This window comes from Oncorhynchus nerka, linkage group LG14, assembly GCF_034236695.1.
Source record: "Oncorhynchus nerka isolate Pitt River linkage group LG14, Oner_Uvic_2.0, whole genome shotgun sequence".
Taxonomy (NCBI): domain Eukaryota; kingdom Metazoa; phylum Chordata; class Actinopteri; order Salmoniformes; family Salmonidae; genus Oncorhynchus; species Oncorhynchus nerka.
The window spans coordinates 17,246,149-17,263,656 of record NC_088409.1 but is presented as its reverse complement, the minus strand read 5'-3'; positions in this window follow the sequence as shown (position 1 = coordinate 17,263,656).

The window sequence follows — 17,508 nt, the reverse complement described above, 5'->3', positions numbered from 1 at the left end:
CCGTAAAACATTTTAGAAATCTGACTTGCTGGGTAGATAAACAACTTGTTTATCTTTCATTTGAGCTATTTTACTTGTTATTGTGTGGAGGTTAAATATTTTTAGGAATATTTTTTCGCATTGTGCGTTATGCTAATGTGCTTGAGCCGTAGTCACGATCCCGGATCCGGGAGAGGGGGCTCTAAGAAGACTTAACAAAGAGTTGCAGTTAGTTTCGGAATGGGTAGCAAGGACTAAGTTAGTCCTAAATATTTCTGAAAATAAAAGTTTTATATTTTGTACAAATCATTCACTAAACGCTGAATCTCAACTACACCTCATATTGAATAATGTGGAAATTGAGCAAGTTGAGGTGATTAAACTGCTTGGAGTAATAACTCTGGATTGTAAAACTGTCATTGTCAAAACCTATTGATACCACGGTAGCTAAGATGGGGAGAAGTCTGTCTCTAATAAAATGCTGCTCTGCCTTCTTAACAACACTATCAACAAGGCAGGTCCTACAGGCCCTGGTTTAACAACACTATCAACAAGGCAGGTCCTACAGTTCCTGGTTTTGTCGCACCTGGACTACTGTTCAGTCATGTGGTCAGGTGCCACAAAGAGGGATTTGGAAAAATTACAGTTGGCTCAGAACAAAGCAGCCCGGCTGGCTCTTAAAAGCACACGGAGAGCTAACATTAATGACATGCATGTCAATCTCTCATGGCCCAAAGTGGAGTTGAGATTGACTTCCTCATTACTTGTTTCTGTAAGAGGTGTTGACAAGCTGAAGATACCGAGCTGTCTGTTAAAATACTGGCACCCATGCATACCCCACAAGACATGCCACCATAGGTCTCGTGACACTCCCCAAGTCCAGAACAGACTATGGGAGGCGCACAGTACTACATAGAGCCATGACTACATGGAACTCTATTCCACATCAGGTAACTGATGCATGCACTAGAATCAGATTTTAAAAGCAGGTAAAAATACACCTTATGGAACAGCGTGGACTGTGTAGTAACACAAACATAGGCACAGACACATGCATACAAACACATGATAACATACACACTATGCACACATATACATGGATTTTGCATTGTAGATATGTGGTAGTGGAGTATGGGCCTGAGGGCACACACTTGGTGTGTTGTGAATTCTGTAATGATTGTTTTTAAAATTGTACAACTGCCCTAATTTTGCCGGACCCCAGGAAGAGTAGCTGCTGCCTTGGCAGCATGGGGATCCAAAATAAATACATATACAAATAACCCCTAGAGTCTATTGACTTGGTTACAGTACTGGTTGAATGATGGTTAACTGACAGATGGCAGCAATTTTCTGATATCTCTAACATTTAATGTGAATGTTTCACTCCTCTAAAACAGACCTGTGTGTGGAGATATATCTCTCTCCTGTCTGGCAAGAGAAACCGATTCTGACGATTAGAGCAGTTTCCCACAACCTGCCTGCCTAATGAATAGAACGGAATGGGGATATATCTGTCTGTCACTGAACTTAATCATCATAATAACAGGAAAGTCCAACCCAGAGCCAGAAAGTATCACCTAAGTTCATGATCTCACCGCAGTGTCGAGCCTGTTTGACTACTTGATGGAGCAGAAAAATGCTTGGCATTGCTTTTAGGGGGTAATATTTACATCGGACCAAAGATTTTTAAATGTTGTCATCAGCACAAAGTTCAACAACGGCCCCAATAGATGCTACATATTAGTCCAAATCTAGAAGGGGTAATAGACATGCATTATTTATCTCTATTAAAAGCAGACTAAGAGAGCAGTACACTGATTCACAACATGTTAACAGATTGCAAAGGAATACCTTACCCATACAAGAACAATACACAACAGAGACAAATGAAAAGAGAATAATGAAAGAGACAAATTAAATTGTTTCAAAAGCACCGCGTCTTCCCTTCAAAGAAAATAGTTTTTAGGCTTGATAATGTTACACTATCAGCGAAACTATCAAAATGATCAAACATTGAGGTATGAAAGATACATGATTTTCTTTCTTTCTTTCTTTCTTTTTTTCTTGGTCAATTTTTTGGGGAAGCCTGGCTTCCCTTGGCATCCATGAATACACACCACTGATAGGAATTTTAAAAAGACATACACTAAACAAAATAACAATTACATTAATATACCAGAGGAATTCGAAATTCACATTTGTTTATATTTTTCATTTGACCAAATTAGTCTTATTGAGATAAAAAAAAGATATATATATTTTTTAAGAGTGACCTGGCCAAAATAGCAGCACATAAGGTTTCATACAGAGACACATTTACAACATAAAACACCAATCACAACCATATAAAAACATCAACATACACATTGATCAGACAAGATGCTTTGATTGGGGTGTAGTGCATCTACAGGTAGGTGTCAACACATTGACTGCCCCCCCTTCCCCAACTTCATTGTTCAGGTCAACAAGATACAATCATGTGAGATTACACGATAGTTCTCATTGGTCTGCTGGACAACACAAGAACATTTTTTATTCAAATGATTATATTTTAGAATCAGTCTCCCCATCTTTAGTTGTTTCTGACACAGAATTTGCAGAACTATGAAACCATGTCAGTTTTATTTTGTGTGTCTTCTCTTGTGTTGAAATGTCGTTTTTTTTAGTTCAGGTCAAGGTAGCAATTTTCGTCTATAAACTTCTATAGACTTTCATCCTATAATCGTTTGTTCCGTACACTTGAACTTGACTGAACTGACTGTTAAACACTCTAACCACTAGCATACATGCATCCCCTTTTTAAACAATCAGCATTCAGAATTAGACCCACCTGTTGCATTGTTAACCGCTAAGCCACAATGGGGTGTGGTATATTGCAAATACACTACGGCTAAGGGCTGTTGTTGAGCATGACTCAAATGCGGTTTGCCTGGATACGGCCCTTAGCCGTGGTATATTGGCTATATATCACAAACCCCTGAGGTGCCTTATTGCTATTATAAACTGGTTACCAACGTAATTAGAGCAGTAAGATAAATGTTTTGTCATAACCGTGGTATTCGGTATGATAGTCCACAGCTGTCAGCCAATCAGCATTCAGGGCTTGAACCACCAAGTTTATAATCATAAATTAACAATGCGAACAACAAAGTGGATGTGCGTTTGATGAAGGTTACTATGGAGTGTCCCAGTGACCTTTTGGCCTTCATACCATGTGGGTGTATAGCGGACTTTAAAAAAAAAAGATCATTATGAATATTCTACAGGACAACGTCACAAGAGATACAATCCTGTAGGTTTTCACTCAAACCCCAGTTGTAACTAACCTGATTTATCTTATAAACCAGTGAATTATTAGAATCAGGTGTGCTAGATTAGGGTTGGAATAAAAAGCTACAGGATGGTAGCTCTCCAGGAACAGGGTTCTTATAATGAGACTATGGTGCATTGTTTTATGGAGAATAGTTGTGTGTTGATTGGTTTGATGAATAAGTTCTGTTAGCAAGACTAATTGAGCCCATCATTTGGTTTCAAGGTTTTACTGCTAACCTACAAAGCATTACATGGGCTTGCTCCTACCAATCTTTCCGATTTGGTCCTGCCGTACATACCTACACGTACGCTACGGTCACAAGACGCAGGCCTCCTAACTGTCCCTAGAATTGATAAACAAACCGTTGGACGTGGGACTTTCTATTATAGAGCTCCATTTTTAGGGAATTGTCTGCCTACCAATGTGAGAGACGCAGACTCGTTCTCAACCTTTAATCTCTCTAGGTACGTGGGACGATAGCGTCCCACCTCATCAACAGCCAGTGAAACTGCAGGGCGCCAAATTCAAAACAACAGAAATCCCATAATTAAAATTCCTCAAACATACATGCATTTTAAAGATAAACTTGTTGTAAATACAGCCTGTTGGGGAATAATCAGAATTAGTTGGTAACATAGGTAAGATGTTTTATATTCATCATATGTTTGTAACTTACTTCTCATCAGAATGTGTTTGTGTAATACTGTGGCGGGGTTGCAGTATCTGTTCTCTTTCAAGACTACGTTATTTGGGCCGGAGAGAGGGGAGAGGTCAAGCGTGTATCTCTTGGCTCCACAATGTCTGTGTGCCAGTCAATGTGTCTCTGTGATCTTGTCAAGGAGGTGGATTTGATATATGCCTGTTGATATAAGGATTTGTTTATGGTTCTGAGTTTGAGAAAAGCACATAGTTTAGGAGACAAAGCTGAATGATAAATTATGCCGATGCTGTCTGGCTATGTGTGTCTTTGCTATAAAGGATCTCAGTTGCAATGTGTAAGGGACTCTCGGAGAATTCATTGATAGACACTGAATTGATCTGAGAGTCACAGGGTTGTGATGGAGCTCATATAATTAAAGATGGACTTTGTGATAACTAACTCTGACTTGTGTGTGGTTTGCTCTCATGATTGGGTAAATACAGGAAATTTCCACGACAAGCCACAGTGTCCGATTTCAAAAAGGTTTTTACGACGAAAGCAAACCAAACGATTATGTTAGGTCACCACCAACTCACAGAAAAACTCACCCAATTTTCCAGCCAAAAAGAGGAGTCACAAAAAGCAGAAATATTGATAAAATTAATCACTTACCTTTGATGATCTTCATCAGAATGCACTCCCAGGAATCCCAGTTCCACAATAAATGTTTGTTTTATTCGATAATGTCCATCATTTATGTCCAAATACCTCCTCGTTGTTCGCGCGTTCAGTACACAATCCAAACTCACAACGCGTGTGCAAATCCAGCGGAAAGAACAGACGAAAAGTCCAAAAAGTGATATTACTCTCCGTAGAAACATGTCAAACGAAGTATAGATTCAATCTTTAGGATGTTTTTAACATAAATCTTCAATAATGTTTCAACCGGAGAATTCCTTTGTCTTTAGAATTGCAATGGAACAGAGCTCGCTCTCACGTGAACGCGTGAGACTGAGCTCGTGGCTCTCTGGCAGACCTCTGACTCAATCCCCTCTCATTCCCCACCCCACTTCACAGTAGAAGCATCAAAGAAGGTTCTAAAGACTGTTGACATCTAGTGGAAGCCTTAGGAAGTGCAATATGACCCCATAGACACTGTTTATTCGATAGGCCAAGAGATGAAAAACTACAAACCTCAGATTTCCCACTTCCTGGTTGGATTTTTTTCTCAGGTTTTTGCCTGCCATATGAGTTCTGTTATACTCACAGACATCATTCAAACAGTTTTAGAAACGTCAGAGTGTTTTCTATCCAAATCTACTAATTATATGCATATTCTAGCTTTTATGGCTGAGTAGCAGGCAGTTTAATTTGAGCATGCTTTTCAACCAAAATTTCCAATGTTGCCCCTACCCTAGAGAAGTTAAGTATTTTTTGAAGACTCATCTCTTCAGTAGGTCCTATTATTGAGTATAGTCTGGCCCAGGAGTGTGAAGGTGAACGGAAAGGCACTGAAGCAACGAACCGCCCTTGCTGTCTCTGCCTGGCTGGTTCCTCTCCCTCCACTGGGATTCTCTGCCTCTAACCCTATTACAGGGGCTGAGTTACTGGCTTACTGCTGCTCTTCCATGCCATCCCTAGGAAGGGTGCGTGACTTGAGTGGGTTGAGTCACTGATGTGATCTTCCTGTCTGGGTTGGCGCCCCCCTTGGGTTGTGCCAATCTTTGTGGGCTATACTCGGCCTTGTCTCAGGATGGTGGTTGAAGATATCCCTCTAGTGGTTGAAGATATCCCTCTAGTGATGTGGGGCTGTGCTTTGGCAAAATGGGTAGGGTTATATCCTGCCTGTTTGGCCCTGTCCGGGGGTATCGTCGGACTGGGCCACATTGTTTCCCGATCCCTCCGGTCTCAGCCTCCAGTATTTATGCTGCAGTAGTTTATGTGTCGAGGGGCTAGGGTCAGTCTGTTATATCTGGAGTGTTTCTCCTTTTTAATCCGGTGTCCTGTGTGAATTTAAGTATGCTCTCTTCTAATTCTTTCTTTCTCTCTCTCTGAGGACCTGAGCCTAGGACCATGCCTCAGGACTACCTGGCCTGATGACTCCTTGCTGTCCCCAGTCCACCTGGCCGTGCTGCTGCTCCAGTTTCAAATGCTCTGCTTGCGGATATGGAACCCTGGACTGTTCACCAGATGTACTACCTGTCCCAGATCTGCTGTTTTCAACTCTCTAGAGACAGCAGGAGCGGTAGAGATACTCTGAATGATCGTCTATGAAAAGCCAACTGACATTTACTCCTGAGGTGCTGAACTGTTGCACTCTCGACAACCACTGTGATTATTATTATTTGACCCTGCTGGTCATCTATGAACATTTGAACATCTTGGCCATGTTCTGTTGTAATCTCCACCCGGCACAGACAGAAGAGGACTGGTTCCTCTCTAGGTTTCTTCCTAGGTTTTGGCCTTTCTAGGGAGATTTTCCTAGCCACCGTGCTTCTACATCTGCATTGCTTGCTGTTTTTATGGTTTTAGGCTGGGTTTCTGTACAGCACTTTGAGATATCAGCTGATGTAAGAAGGACTTTATAAATACATGTTGTCATAACAAGAAAAAAGCATCAATGTATACCATTATGCATATTATTAACTAATTATAAACTCATCGGCCAGTTTATTAGGCTTCCCCATCTAGTCCCGGGTTGGAGCCCCTTTGCCTCCACAACAGCCTGACTTCTTTGGGGCATGGATTCTACAAGTCGGAGACATTCCACAGGGATGTTGGTCCATGCTGACGCAACAGTATCACACATTTGCTGCAGATTGGACAGAGGTACTCCACCAACACCAGCCTGTACCGTTGACACCAGACAGGATGGGTCCATGGACTCATGCTGCTTACGATAGTGTAATGTTAGAATATGAAAAATAAAATAGTCACCTTTAGTCTTGTTAGTCAACTCTGATGATGAGTCTGTAGCTGCTCTTCCATTTGAGATGAGAATGAGTTATGATTATACCTCCACGTATGTATATTCTTAAAGTATGTACTATTGCACCCTGCCTCGTAAGCCCTCCTATCTGTAGATGTACAGTACCTACAAGATACCCAAAACAATATTTTTAACTGTCTTACATGAACCATGTACTGGTTTGACATCTTTTGGCAGGATTATTTTAGCCAACCCCAGTTAAACTTATTGGCCAACTAGTCTCAAGAAAAACATGACATTCAGCATCTGACAACACATTATTTAGTCATTATCTAGTCATCAATCAAAGAAGAAGACTTCAATTTCACCTGGTTGTTCGCTATAAAAACACATGTACCAGGAACTGCCATTACTTCCGCGTGATGTCACGCATGTTTTCTTCTAAAGACAGGTGTAGAGGAGGCAGACAGAAACAGTCATACACTGTTATAATGATCATAGGTCCACAAGTGACTTGGTTGCAAAACTGGTTGAATGATGGTTAATTGACAGATGGCAGCAATTTTCTGATATCTCTAGCATTTAATGTCAATGTTTCACTCCTCTAAAACAGTCCAGTGTGTGGAGATATATCTCTCTCCTGTCTGGCAAGAGAAACAGATTCTGACGATTACAACAGTTTCCCACAACCTGCCTGCCTAATGAATAGAATGGAATGGGGATATATCTGTCTGTCACTGAACTTAATCATCATAATAACAGGAAAGTCCAACCCAGAGCCAGAAAGTATCACCTAAATTCATGATCTCACCGCAGTGTCGAGCCTGTTTGACTACTCTATGGAGCAGAAAAATGCTTGGCATTGCTTTTAGGGGGTAATATTTAGATCGGGCCCAAAAAAACTGTAATTTTGTCATTGATACAAAGCTCAACAAAGGCCCCAATAGATGCTGCAAATTAGTCCAAATTCAGGAGGAGTATAAGACACAAACTCAGCAAAAAAGAAACGTCCCTTTTTCAGGACCCTGTATTTCAAAGATAATTGGTAAAATCCAAATAACTTCACTGATCTTCGTTGTAAAGTGTTTAACACTTTTCCCCATGCTTGTTCCATGAACCATAAACAATTAATGAACATTCACCTGTGGAACCGTTGTTAAGACACTAACAGCTTACAGACGGTAGGCAATTAAGGTCACAGTTATGAAAACTTAGGACACTAAATAGGCCTTTCTACTGACTCTGAAAAACACCAAAAGAAAGATGCCCAGGGTCCCTACTCATCTGCGTGAACGTGCCTTAGGCATGCTGCAAGGAGGCATGAGGACTGCAGATGCTTGGGGCCAGGGCAATAAATTGCAATGTCCAAACTGTAAGACGCCTAAGACAGCACTACAGGGGAAACAGGACGGACAGCTGATCATCCTCGCAATGGCAGACCACGTATCACCGGCAACAATGTTGCCTTTCGGAACAACTCCACCGTCATTGGACCAGACAGGACTGGAAAAAAGTGTTTTTGTCTAACCAGGTTTTATGGTCGGATTCGCGTCGAAAGAATGAGCGTTACACCGAGGCCTCTACTCCGGAGCGGGATCTATTTGGAGGTGGAGGGTCCGTCATGGTCTGGGGCGGTGTGTCACTGCATCATCGGACTGAGCTTGTTGTCATTGCAGACAATCTCAATGCTGTGCGTTGCAGGAAGACATCCTCCTCCCTCATGTGGTACCCATTCTGCAGGCTCATCCTGATCCCTCATCCTCATCCCTCCAGCATGACAATGCCACCAGCCATACTGCTCATTCTGTGCGTGATTTCCTGCAAGACAGGAATGTCAGTGTTCTGACATGGCCAGGAAAGAACCCACATCTCAATCCCATTGAGCAATTCTGGGACCTGTTGGATCGGAGGGTGAGGACTGGGGACATTCCCCCCAGAAATGTCCAGGAACTTACAGGTGCCTTGGTGGAAGAGTGGGGTAACATCTCACAGCAAGAACTGGCAAATCTGGTGCAGTCCATGAGGAGGAGATGCACTGCAGTACTTAACGCAGCTGGTGGCTACACCAGATACTGACAGTTGCTTTTGATTTTGACTCCCCAATATCCAGGGACACATTATTCCATTTCTGTTAGTCACATGTCTGTGGAACTTGTTCTGTTTATGTCTCAGTTGTTGAATCGTGTTATGTTCATACAAATATTTACACATGTTAAGTTTGCTGAAAATAAATGCAGTTGACAGTGAGAGGACGTTTTTTTTTGATGAGTTTACATTATTTATCATTATTATTAATAAAGGGAGGGGGAGACACACTTAGAAACCTTGCCTTAAACATAATGATTTAAAACACACACACACACACACACACACACTTTCTCAAACACACACAAACAGACACACACACACACACACACACACACACACACACACACACACACACACACACACACACACACACACACACACACACACACACACACACACACACACACACACACACACACACACACACACACACACACACACACACACACACACACACACACACACACACACACACACACACACACACACAGGAATGAGGATATGCTAAAAAATCTGTCACACAAAACTTTGAACAACAATCAGAACTATGAAACTTGAGATCAGGTCATGGTAGCTATATTCGTCTATAGACTTCTATAGTCTTTCATCCTATAATCGTCTGTTCCATGCACTTGAACTGGACTGAACAGACTGTAAAATGTGTGCATATATTTCTCTTGTATACAGGGGTGAGAGGATTTGCCAGGTCTCTGAGAATGGTTTTGAACATCCAGTTTGGTCTGAAGACATTGAGTTAATTACTTCCTTTGGTGTTGGCTGCTTTTTCAGCCCTTCAATGCTTCTTCCTAATGGCTGACTTGTTCTGTTTGAGAACCGGACGTGGAGGAAGGAAGAGGAAATAAAAGTCATTCCAGACCCATCCTTTCTCTCCATCCTCCTCTCTTCTATATCAGCTGCTCCAGAGACCATAAAAGACCTTCTGCTCGTGATAAAAAATATAATTCTACTAGTTTAATTTTCTTTTTCAATCATCCAGGCTGTATCACAACAGGTCGTGATTGGGAGTCCCATTCCCATAGTGCGGCACTCAATTGGCCCAGCGTTGTCCTGGTTTGGCCGGTGTAGGCCGTCATTGTAAATAGGAATTTGTTCATAACTGGCTTGCCTAGTTAAACAAAGGTTCAATAAAAATTTAAAAAATGCTCTAAAAACATAATTGTTCCACTCCAAAGACATGATTATAGTTTCCATGGTTGAGAAGTGCAAGATGTGCACGTACATGTACTCTGTGACACCCCTTCCCTCTGTTGTCGCAAATCACACGTCATTAAAATGCAAGTTCATTGCCTTACATACAAGTATAGCCTTATACCAACACATGGAAAGTAAGATCTAATGTCAACAATGCAAGCATCATGAAACATATCATTGTTTAATTGTGGAGAAGGATAATAAACTAAATGTATCATGCGTTTTTTAGCAGAAATGCCTTCTCAAACATGTGAACTTTCATGTGCCTTAATAACAAACTTGTATGCCATCTGTAAATACGAATTCAATTGTTAAATTACGAGCCTAGTTGGTTTAGTCACAGAAAAAGACAGCAATGTTCCTGCAAGCTGCTGAGATGATGAGTAGGCTGGACATGCCGAGAGATGAGTTTGGATTGGTCTGCCATACATTTAAATAAAAATGATCTCACCTTTACTAAACCAGGTAGGCTAGTTGCGACCTGACCAAGATAAAGCAAAGCAGAGCGTGTTGTTGTATGTGTCAAACTGCTTTGCTTTATCTTGGAATAAACAAACATACAGTCAATAAAAAAAGTATATATACAGTGTGTGCAAATGAGGTAAGATAAGGGAGGTAAAGGCAATAAAATAGGCCATAGTGTAACAGTATAGCTTCCTTCCCTCTCCTCGCCCCAACCTGGGCTCGAACCAGGGACCCTCTGCACACATCAACAACAGCCACCCTCGAAGCATCGTTACCCATCGCTCCACAAAAGCCACGGCCCTTGCAGAGCAAGGGGAACAACTACTTCAAGGTCTCAGAGCGAGTGACGTCACCGATTGAAACGCTGTTAGCGCGCACCACACTAACTAGCTAGCCATTTCACATTGGTTACACTAGCAGCGAGGTAATTACAATATAGCAATTAAACACAGGAGTGATAGATGTGCAGAAGATGAATGTGCAACTATACTGGGGTGCAAAGGAGCTAAATAAATAAATACAATATGCGGATGAGATAGTTGGATGGGCTATTTACAGATGGGCTATGTGCAGGTGCAATGATCTGTGAGCTGCTCTGACAGCTGGTGCTTGAAGTTAGTGAGGGAGATATGAGTCTCCAGCTTCAGCGATTTTTGCAGTTCGTTCCAGTTATTGGCAGCAGAGATCTGGAAGGAGAGGCGGGACAAAAAGGAATTGGCTTTTGGGGGTGACCAGTGAAATATACCTTCTGGAGCGCGTGCTATGGTTGGGTGCTATAGCGTGCTATGGTGACCACTGAACTGAGATAAGGCGCGGCTTTACCTAGCAAAGACTTGTAGATGACCTGGAGCCAGTGGGTTTGGCGACGAGTACGAAGCGAGGGCCAGCCAACGAGAGCGTACAGTTTGCAGTGGTGGGTAGTATATGGGGCTTGGGTGACAAAACGGATTGCACTGTGATAGACTGCATCCAATTTGTTGAGTAGAGTGTTGGAGGCTATTTTGTAAATGACATCGCCGAAGTCGAGCATCGGTAGGATAGTCAGTTTTAGGAGGGTATGTTTGGCAGCATGAGTGAAGGATGCTTTGTTGTGAAATAGGAAGCCAGTTCTAGATTACATTTTGGATTGGAGATGCTTAATGCGGGTCTGGAAGGAGAGTTTACAGTCTAACCAGACATCTAGGTATTTGTAGTTGTCCACATGTTCTAGGTCAGAACAGACCAGAGTAGTGATGCTGGATGGGCGGGCAGGTACGGGCAGCAATCGGTTGAAGAGCATGCATTTTGTTTTACTTGCATTAAGAGCAATTGAAGGCCATGGTAGGAGAGTTGACAGAGTCAACAGAGTCGAAAGCCTTGATGAAGACGGCTGCACAGTACTGTCTTTTATCGATGGTGGTTATGATATCATTTAGGACCTTGAGCGTGGCTGAGGTGCACCCATGACCAGCTCGGAAACCAGATTATATAGTGGAGAAGGTACGGTGGGATTAGAAATGGTCGGTGATCTGTTTATTAATTTGGCTTTCAAAGATTTTAGAAGGGAAGGATGGATATTGGTGTATAACAGTTTGGGTCTAGATTGTCTCCCAATTTGAAGAGGGGGATGACCGCAGCAGCTTTCCAATCTTTGGGGATCTCAGACAATATGAAAGTGAGGTTGCAACAATTTGGGCAGATAATTTTAGAAAGAGAGGTTCCAGAATGTCTATCCCAGCTGATTTGTATGGGTCCAGATTTTGCAGCTCTTTCAGAACATCAGCTATCTGGATTTGGGTGAAGAAGAAATGGGGAGGCTTGGGCGAGTTGCTGTGGGGGGGGGTGCAGGGAAATTGACCGGGGTAGGGGTAGCCAGATGGAAAGCATGGCCAGCTGTAGAAAAATGCTTACTTGGGGAGGAGGCCTCTAATGTTAACATGCATGAAACCAAGGCTTTTAAGTCAACAAATGAATGCCCCTGGGGAATGGGAGTGGAGCTAGGCACTGCTGGGCCTGGATTAACCTCTACATCACCAGAGGAACAGTACGTTCGAAACAGTGAGTAAAAGGAGCAGGTTTCTGGGTGCGATTGAATAGATTCAAGGCATAATGAATAGATGAATAGATTCAAGGCATAATGTACAGACAAAGGTATGGTAGGATTTGAATAAAGTGGAGGTAAACCTAGGCATAGAGTGATGATGAGAGTGGTGTGGGGGCTGTGCTTTGGCAAAGTGGGTGGGGTTATATCCTTCCTGTTTGGCCCTGTCCGGGGGTGTCCTCGGATGGGGCCACAGTGTCTCCTGACCCCTCCTGTCTCAGCCTTCAGTATTTATGCTGCAGTAGGTTATGTGTCGGGGGGCTAGGGTCAGTTTGTTATATCTGGAGTACTTCTCCTGTCCTATTCGGTGTCCTGTGTGAATTTAAGTGTGCTCTCTCTAATTCTCTATTTCTCTCTTTCATTCTCTCTCTCGGAGGACATGAGCCCTAGGACCATGATTCAGGACTACCTGACATGATGACTCCTTGCTGTCCCCAGTCCACCTGGCCGTGCTGCTGCTCCAGTTTCAACTGTTCTGCCTTATTATTATTTGACCATGCTGGTCATTTATGAACATTTGAACATCTTGGCCATGTTCTGTTATAATCTCCACCCGGCACAGCCAGAAGAGGACTGGCCACCCCACATAGCCTGGTTCCTCTCTAGGTTTCTTCCTAGGTTTTGGCCTTTCTAGGGAGTTTTTCCTAGCCACCGTGCTTCTACACCTGCATTGCTTGCTGTTTGGGGTTTTAGGCTGGGTTTCTGTACAGCACTTTGAGATATCAGCTGATGTACGAAGGGCTATATAAATACATTTGATTTGATTTGATTTGAGAGAGATATTGTCTCTTTAAACATAACTTAAACCAGGTGATGTCACCGCATGTGTGGGAGGTGGAACTGAAGGGTTAGCTAAGGCATATTGAGCAGGGCTAGAGGTTCTACAGTGAAATAAGACAATCATCACTAACCAGAACAGGAATGGACAAGGCATAATGTCATTAGGGAGAGACATGCGTAGCCAAGTGATCATAGGGGTCCACTGGCTGGAGACACGGTGATTCAGACAGCTAGCGGGCTGTGGCTAGCAAGCTAGCACAAGGGCCTTAGAGGTACGTTGTAGCCTCCTCGCGCGGTAACATTGGCAGCCGTGATGGATTAGTAGGGTACCGTTTAGTAAAGGTGCCTGGTCCAATTGGGAAATAGGTATAGTGGCCCAAGGAATTGGCCGATGGACCTATTTTGCGAACAGTCCGATATTCGCTAGCAGCTAGCGGGCCACAGCTAGCAGGCTAGCATATGAGCATTCAGCGGACATTGCGACGGAGGGGCCTGTTGCAAAAAGAACACTCTGCAGATTATGTCGGAGGTCAAGACGTGATGGATTAGCAGGGCTTCGTGTAGTAAAAGAGGTCCAGGACAATTGACAAAAATAGGTATTGTAGCCCAAGGAGTAGAGCACACATCTGTCTATTTGAGCTGGTCAGTATGTGTTGGTAAAATGCATAAGTGTTGCTCTCCACTTTCTGGATTTCGAGTATGATAGCTAAGGAGGTGGAGAAACACTTAATTGAGTTCAGTGAATTGAAGTTCACTGAACTGAATTGAAGTTCAGTTTATAAACATTGAGAACAAAATGATCTTAACAGCTGATCAGGCCGTTGATTGTGGCCTGTGGAATGTTGACCCACTCCTCTTCAATGGCTGTGCAAAGTTGCTGGATATTGGTGAGAAGTGGAGCATGCTTTTGTACACGCTGGTCCAGAGCATTCCAAACATGCTCAATGGGGGACATGTCTGGTGAGTATGCAGGTCATGGAAGAACTGGAACATTTTGAGCTTCCAAGAATTGTGTACAGATCCTTGTGACATTATCATGCTGAAACATTTTTTTATTTATTTTTTTTATTTTTTATTTCACCTTTATTTAACCAGGTAGGCTAGTTGAGAACAAGTTCTCATTTGCAACTGCGACCTGGCCAAGATAAAGCATAGCAGTGTGAACAGACAACACAGAGTTACACATGGAGTAAGCAATTAACAAGTCAATAACACAGTAGAAATAAAATGGGCAGTCTATATACAATGTGTGCAAAAGGCATGAGGAGGTAGGCGAATAATACAGTTTTGCAGATTAACACTGGGGTGATAAAAGATCAGATGGTCATGTACAGGTAGAGATATTGGTGTGCAAAAGAGCAGAAAAGTAAATAAATAAATAAATAAAATTTAAAAAAAACAGTATAAAAACAGTATGGGGATGAGGTAGGTGAAAATGGGTGGGCTATTTACCAATAGACTATGTACAGCTGCAGCGATCGGTTAGCTGCTCGGATAGCTGATGTTTGAAGTTGGTGAGGGAGATAAAAGTCTCCAACTTCAGCGATTTTTGCAGTTCATTCCAGTCACAGGCAGCAGAGTACTGGTTGTGCAAAGGCGGCCAAATGAGGTGTTGGCTTTAGGATGATCAGTGAGATACACCTGCTGGAGCGTGTGCTACGGATGGGTGTTGCCATCGTGACCAGTGAACTGAGATAAGGCGGAGCTTTACCTAGCATGGACTTGTAGATGACCTGAGCCAGTGGGTCTGGACTAATATGTAGCGAGGGCCAGCCGACTAGAGCATACAAGTCGCAGTGGTGGGTGGTATAAGGTGCTTTGGTGACAAAACGGATGGCACTATGATAGACTGCATCCAGTTTGCTGAGTAGAGTGTTGGAAGCCATTTTGTAGATGACATCGCCGAAATCGAGGATCGGTAGGATAGTCAGTTTTACTAGGTAAGCTTGCGGCGTGAGTGAAGGAGGCTTTGTTGCGGAATAGAAAGCCGACTTTGATTTGATTTTCGATTGGAGATGTTTGATGTGAGTCTGGAAGGAGAGTTTGCAGTCTAGCCAGACACCTAGGTACTTATAGATGTCCACATATTCAAGGTCGGAACCATCCAGGGTGGTGATGCTAGTCGGGCATGCGGGTGCAGGCAGCGATCGGTTGAAAAGCATGCATTTGGTTTTACTCGCGTTTAAGAGCAGTTGGAGGCCACGGAAGGAGTGCTGTATGGCATTGAAGCTCGTTTGAGGTTAGATAGCACAGTGTCCAATGACGGGCCGAAAGTATATAGAATGGTGTCGTCTGCGTAGAGGTGGATCAGGGAATATAACCCGCAGCAAGAGCAACATCATTGATATATACAGAGAAAAGAGTCGGCCCGAGAATTGAACCCTGTGGCACCCCCATAGAGACTGCCAGAGGACCGGACAGCATGCCCTCCGATTTGACACACTGAACTCTGTCTGCAAAGTAATTGGTGAACCAGGCAAGGCAGTCATCCGAGAAACCGAGGCTATTGAGTCTGCCGATAAGAATATGGTGATTGACAGAGTCGAAAGCCTTGGCGAGGTCGATGAAGACGGCTGCACAGTACTGTCTTTTATCGATGGCGGTTATGATATCGTTTAGTACCTTGAGCGTGGCTGAGGTGCACCCATGACCGGCTCGAAACCAGATTGCACAGCGGAGAAGGTACGGTGGGATTCGAGATGGTCAGTGACCTGTTTGTTGACTTGGCTTTCAAGACCTTAGATAGGCAGGGCAGGATGGATATAGGTCTATAGCAGTTTGGGTCCAGGGTGTCTCCCTTTGAAGAGGGGGATGACTGCGGCAGCTTTCAATCCTTGGGGATCTCAGACGATATGAAAGAGAGGTTGAACAGGCTGGTAATAGGGGCTAGACAATGGCGGCAGATAGTTTCAGAAATAGAGGGTCCAGATTGTCAAGCCCAGCTGATTTGTACGGGTCCAGGTTTTGCAGCTCTTTCAGAACATCTGCTATCTGGATTTGGGTAAAGGAGAACCTGGAGAGGCTTGGGCGAGGAGCTGCTGGGGGGGCGGAGCTGTTGGCCGAGGTTGGAAGCCAGGCGGAAGGCATGGCCAGCCGTTGAGAAGTGCTTATTGAAGCTGATAATCGTGGATTTATCGGTGGAGACCGTGTTACCTAGCCTCAGTGCAGTGGGCAGCTGGGAGGAGGTACTCTTGTTCTCCATGGACTTCACAGTGTCCCAGAACTTTTGGAGTTGGAGCTACAGGATGCAAACTTCTGCCTGAAGAAGCTGGCCTTAGCTTTCCTGACTGACTGCGTGTATTGGTTCCTGACTTCCCTGAACAGTTGCATATCACGGGGCTATCAAATGCTAATTGCAGTCCGCCACAGGATGTTTTTGTGCTGGTCGAGGGCAGTCAGGTCTGGAGTGAACCAAGGGCTGTATCTGTTCTTGGTTCTGCATTTTTGAACGGAGCATGCTTATCTAAAATGGTGAGGAAGTTACTTTTAAAGAATGACCAGGCATCCTCAACTGACGGGATGAGGTCAATGTCCTTCCAGGATACCCGGCCAGGTCGATTAGAAAGGCCTGCTATCAGAAGTGTTTTAGGGAGCGCTTGACAGTGATGAGGGGTGGTATTGACTGCCCCGTGGCGGATACAGGCAATGAGGCAGTGATCGCTGAGATCCTGGTTGAAGACAGCGGAGGTGTATTTGGAGGGCCAGTTGGTCAGGATGACGTCTATGAGAGTGCCCTTGTTTACAGAGTTAAGGTTGTACCTGGTGGGTTCCTTGATGATTTGAGGGAGATTGAGGGCATCTAGCTTACATTGTAGGACTGCCGGGGTGTTAAGCATATCCCAGTTTAGGTCACCTAACAGAACAAACTCTGAAGCTAGATGGGGGCGATCAATTCACAAATGGTGTCCAGGGCACAGCTGGGAGCTGAGGGTGGTCTAGCAGGCTGGCAACAGTGAGAGACTTATTTCTGGAGAGGGTAATTTTCAAAATTAGTAGTTCGAACTGTTTGGGTATGGACCTGG